This window comes from Lolium rigidum, chromosome 4 (genome assembly GCF_022539505.1).
Source record: "Lolium rigidum isolate FL_2022 chromosome 4, APGP_CSIRO_Lrig_0.1, whole genome shotgun sequence".
Lineage (NCBI taxonomy): Eukaryota > Viridiplantae > Streptophyta > Magnoliopsida > Poales > Poaceae > Lolium > Lolium rigidum.
In genome coordinates this window covers 134,243,413-134,249,292 of record NC_061511.1, presented here as the reverse complement: position 1 = coordinate 134,249,292, position 5,880 = coordinate 134,243,413, and positions in this window count along the sequence as shown.

Sequence of the window (5,880 nt, the reverse complement as noted above, 5' to 3'; positions counted from 1 at the left end):
ATGGCGGTCTATGTACTTTGTCGTAATGCCCAATTAAATCTCACTATACTCATCATAATATGTATGTGCATGGTCATGCCCTCTTTATTTGTCAATTGCCCAAACTGTAATTTGTTCACCCAACATGTTGTTTATCTTATGGGAGAGACACCTCTAGTGAACTGTGGACCCCGGTCCAATTCTCTATACTGAAATACAATCTACTGCAATACTTGTTCTACTGTTTTCTGCAAACAATCATCTTCCACACAATACGGTTAATCCTTTGTTACGGCAAGCCGGTGAGATTGACAACCTCACTGTTTCGTTGGGGCAAAGTAATTTGGTTGTGTTGTGCAGGTTCCACGTTGGCGCCGGAATCCCTGGTGTTGCGCCACACTACATCCCGCCGCCATCAACCTTCAACGTGCTTCTTGGCTCCTCCTGGTTCGATAAACCTTGGTTTCTTTCTGAGGGAAAACTTGCTGCTGTGCGCATCATACCTTCCTCTTGGGGTTCCCAACGAACGTGTGAGTTACACGCCATCAGCGCGCAGGGCGGCGCTTCGTGGGGCCGCTCGCCGCTCGGCGGCCTTGCGTGGGGCGCGGTCATGGCCGTGTATGCCCGGCCCGTGAGGATGACAGGAAACGACTGGAGGAAGAAGGGCAGTTGTGAGGGGATAAGGTTGTGGTGGGTCCCAGCGCTGTCACCATCGAGGAGGACACGCGGCGCGTGTACGAGGCGGAGGAAAGAAACACGGGATCCTCCGGGGGGATCAGTAGCTTTTTCCTAAGAAAATTACATCCCTTCAAGTTGAAGAATCGCAAAGGGAGATATTGGATCATGACGTGCCCTTCAAGCAGATTTCCAATCGCCACTTTTTTCCCCAACTAACAAGAAATCTGCGCATTCCTTATTTTTCACTCCAAACTTGGGACCCATGGAATTATCTCTGTCGCGCAGTGGCCAGTGGGTGGTGAGTTTGTGCTCGCCCATAGGCCATAATTTGTGAGGTAGTGTGTACTGTGCCTCACGTTCAACTCATCATCCGTGATAATATTTTGTAATAGAATCTTAGTACTAAGATAAACATCGAACAATACAAAGTACTTCAAAAATAACAAAAAATACAATGAGATCTTAGAGATGCACCAGCTAGCTCACGCGACTGCTATTTTTAGCAGCGGGCGGTATAGCGCCACACGACTAGTGAGTCCTTAGTGGTAGGGTACCCACTGGTTCGACACGCAGCTAGTAAGTGGGGACCACATATATAAAGGACAAGAAATTTTCTGCTGCGGGCGCAAACTAAGATACACGACATGTATCAAGGTACTAGCAGCGTGCCAAAGTTTGGCACGCGACATGTATTCGGTGTCGTACCTAAACACTGCACCATACTCATCGTCTCCTTTTCCTTCCCACTGTACTACTGTACAAGACAATACTATAAAGCATTATACGTGTGCATGATGCGTCAATAGATGCACTACGAGACGGTAAGCATAGTGCATGCGCATCAATTTAGGTACCATATATATGTCTGCCCCTCACACTCTCTAAACACGGAATTAGCAAAGATTGTCATCGATCGATCGTGGGAAGCTCATGTGATAGATCTTCTCGAAGATGTCTTATGCTTATAGCTATAGCTAGCTACGACTAATAAGACATCTTTGAGGAGCTTGTCTTAGGGTTAGAACCATTGTAGGAAAAAGCTGCAGGGGCAAACTTATTGGTAGCGTGCCTCCCGTGTGGCACGCGGCTATTAATTTACCCGCAGCGTGCCCACAAGCCACGCGCGACTATTACATTATCAGCAGAGTGCCTCGTCTGCTGCACACATCTATTATGTCTCGTAAAGTGTTCTTAATAATAACCCCCCCCCCCCACCACCACCACCACCACCACACACACACAGAGAGACACACACACTCTCTCTCTTTCCTCATTCTGCTGATATGATAAGATCAAGCAGGATGCGCAAGGCAAAGGTATGGCTTTGCTACGTTTTCCTCTTACCGGTCTCAAGGTAATTGTTGAGAGACCGGGTTATAGGATAGATACCCGCACTATCAATAGTGCCTTTCGGTTGGATAACTTGATCACATCGTCTTAGGGAGCTCAATCCTTTGCATACTTTACATATCCCGATTGCTTCTTGGTATTTCTCTGTGTGAGATTCTTGAGCTTGTTGCTAACTTTTCAACAAGCCCAAGTTCATAGAAAACAGAATTCGCATGCATCTTCTATCGCGTTTTTGAGTTTGGACGTCTTTACCGTTTCTTGACGGTGGGAGACTCCCTCTCTAAAATCATCTAAAAAAAATTGTGAGCAGTTTCAATATTTCCACCCTCCTTGCATTTACTCATGGTATAAAATATGTTATCTGCAAATATAACACCATAAGATATGAGCTGTTTAAATTATAATTTATTATTCCCCTTTTTTACTATTACAGTGTGTACAAGCAAGGTATGGAATGTAGCAGAAATCCCTAAACAAGCAACAAGTGATGCCAGGATCTCAATTCCCACCGCAGGCTGGTCACCTTCTCCAAATTCTTCAAATATTATGCGCTTAAGTGAAAATGAGGTGGGAATATCTCAAAAAGCAATTCTGATATGTATTCCATTGGTATTTTGTTCTATGCATCTCCACCAAATAAGTATATTTAGTTGTGGCCAATTGTTCGGGTTCTATTCGTCATTATCTTTCCAACAAAATTGGTTTCATCTCAATCGGGGTTCGGGAGCATTTTCCGTTTAAAATAAAAAGAAAAGATTTGTGGGGGGGTCCTGCAGTCCGGCACCCAGCCCGGCATGCCGAGTGTTGCTACCGGCCAGCCTGGCACCTGGCCCGGCATGCCAAGTGCTGCTGCCAGGCGGGCCGACATCTGGCTCGGTCCACCGAGTGTGGTGCCAACCGACCAGGCCTCCTGGTCAGCCCGGCCTCCAGCCCGTCCTGCCGGGTGGCTCGGCCCCTGGCCCGGCCTGCCGAGTGGGCAACCGGGTGGCCTGGCACCTAGTCCGGCCCTGCCGAGCTGTATGCAGACTGGGTCATTTTTCTGCCCTTTTTCTCCCCAACGATTATTTTCCTCCTAGACTATAAATAGGCCCTCTTCCACCTTGGGCTACTTAAGTTCTTCCACTCTCTCTCATTCATTGTTGCCTTTGAAGAACTTACCCTATCTCTTGTTTTTCCCTATGATTCTTGCTTATTCTTGAGGGATGTAAGAGAGAAGATCTAGATCTAGAATCTCCACCAGTCCATTTCTCCTCTAAGTGAGGGAAACCCTTTGGATCTAGATCTTGGAGTCATTTGTTGATTTCCTCCATTGTTCTTCCTCTCTAATTTTATCCTAGCATTTGTTGCTTTGGTGGGATTTGAGTGTGAAGGATTTGAACATCTTTGGTGTTCTTGCTTTGCATCATTGCATAGTGTTGAGCTCTCCACCACGATTAGTTCGAGTGAGAGACCGTGAGCTTGTTACTCTTGGAGGGTGACCTCCTAGTTGGCTTGGTTGCTGTCCCGGTGACCTCTTCATGGAAGGTTGTGAAGAGGCCCGGGCTTCTCCTTCGTGGAGCTTGTGAAGTGGTTGTGGAGCTTGCCATCTCCGGAGTGGGGGGGAATCTAGCCATAAGGAAAGGGCTATTCCTTCGTGGGATAGGCTCAGGGAAGAAGGTGAGCCTTCTGGCGTTGGGAAATCCTTCGTGGGATCCCCACCTCTCCAAACGTGACATACCTTCTTGCAAAGGAAGGGAACACGGGATTACATCTTCGACTCTGCGTGCCTCGGTTATTTCTATACCCGAGCTTACTTTCTTTTGTGATAGCCATCGAGCTTGAAGTACTTATTATTTCTTGACATCACTTGTTGTTCATATATATACTATGTGTATCTTGCTTAGCTCTAGTTGTTGTTGTTGCACTTAGTTGAGCCTAGCATATTTAGGGTTTGTGCTTATAAAATAAACGTTTGTTTAATCCCGTATTCTTACAAGCCAAATCCGTAAGAGTTTTTAAACGCCTATTCACCCCCCCCTCTAGGTGGCATCTTGTCCTTTCACTATCCCATGTAGCGCAAGACATGACTTCATGGATCATGTACACAAAAACATTAACCAACAGAGAATGTTTGAAGCCGTACTCCAACTGGACACACTGCCCATAGCGGAGAGGACCTTCATTGTTGAAGTCACCAATGAGGCAAACCGAACTTATTTTCACGGGGTTTGTTAGATAGAGATGATAGAGCGCTATGGGATGAAGCCAGGGGCTAAGTGTTATTTCTACTTGGATAATTTATACGGACATACCTTCTACTAAAACCAACGGGCCGACTCCTATACACCTGATGGTGAGTACCATGACCCAAGAGATTCTGGCGAGGTTGTTGTTAATTACCCACCCGCGGAGCCAGAGGCGGAGGAGGCGCCACCAGGCGTGTAGTGTAGATCTTGTCCATTACATGTCTTGACCATTGCCAATTGTAGTATATGCAATGTAATGATTTCGTCACTTGGCTATTGTGATGTATGTAATGACTTAGTCACTAGCTTGGCTGCTTGTAGTGTACTGATTTGGTCATTTCGCTAATTATGTGTATATGCTACATTTCGCTAATTATGTGTATCTGCTACTGCCTATATGTTGATGTTATATATGTCTACATATTGTACCTGTATAAATAAGAGTAAAAGGCATGAAGAAATGGATACTGGCAGCAAGCGGGGTACTAGTCGTGTGCCACAGGGCGTGCTACCAGTAAACTTAATGACAGCATGCAGGGCCAGCACGTGATCGGTAAACGTATTACTAGTCGTGTGCCGAGCGTGCATGCGACTAGTATGTTATACCACTGGTGGGGTGGCCACATGCGAGCGGTAGGCTTTTCCCTACTAGTGTCAACCTCCAGACCGTGTCGATGGCACGCCACCGCCGCTGCTCTACCTCGAGTCGACCTGACATTGTTGGTTGAGGATGGGAAGTCGCCCAATCGGTCAAGAAAACCACATCCGTCTCGGAGACGAAGAAGAAGGAATAACCGTCGATGAAGCTCCATGGAGACCCGAAGATCCCCCTATCCAAAAGAAGTTCTCAAGAACCACATCACTCCCACAAGCTTCTCGATGTCGTTGTCGAGATGGGGTTGAAGCCGGGAAGACTTTATTGGAGAATACGCCGCCGCCGCCTGAGCGCCGCCACACCGAACATTAACCCTAAAACCAAAAACACGGAGCCCTCCCGCCGACGGGGACCAAAATCCACCCCGCCTCCATGGCCCAAAGACCACACAATAGGGGCAGGTCGGCGCTGCTGACGGAAGGCGGCCTGGAAACCTAGTCGCCTCCTTGATCGCCTCCACAGGAGACGTACCGATTCAGGAATCATCATCGCTATATTTTCATCTAGTCAAATTTGGGGTTTCACATCTACTGGTGTAGTTTAGAAACATGATACGCTATGGATATTTAAGAAATAATTTGTGATATTTCTCTAAATATCTTGCTCACCTCTCGCGAACTATGTTCTTTCTTGAATTTCATTTTTTAATAGTTTGAAAGTGTGTGTAGTGCTCTTTTAGTGTGTTTAATATGATTATTGACAATTGATTGAGGGACTAATGATTATACTATGTGTATATAAGTGGATAGTCACGTGAAGTTGGTTTAACTACTACCTCCATTTTAAAAAATAAGCCTTTTTCGAAAAGTCAAACTACATAAAGTTTAGAAAAGATTGTTAATATGTACAATCCAAACTTAACACCGTTAGATCATCATGAAATATATTTTGATATGACATCTACATAATACGGTGGTTCTTGATAGTTTTTCCAAAAGTTTGGTCAAACTTACTTAGCTTGACTTTTTTTTAAAAAAAATATAGGCCTTATTC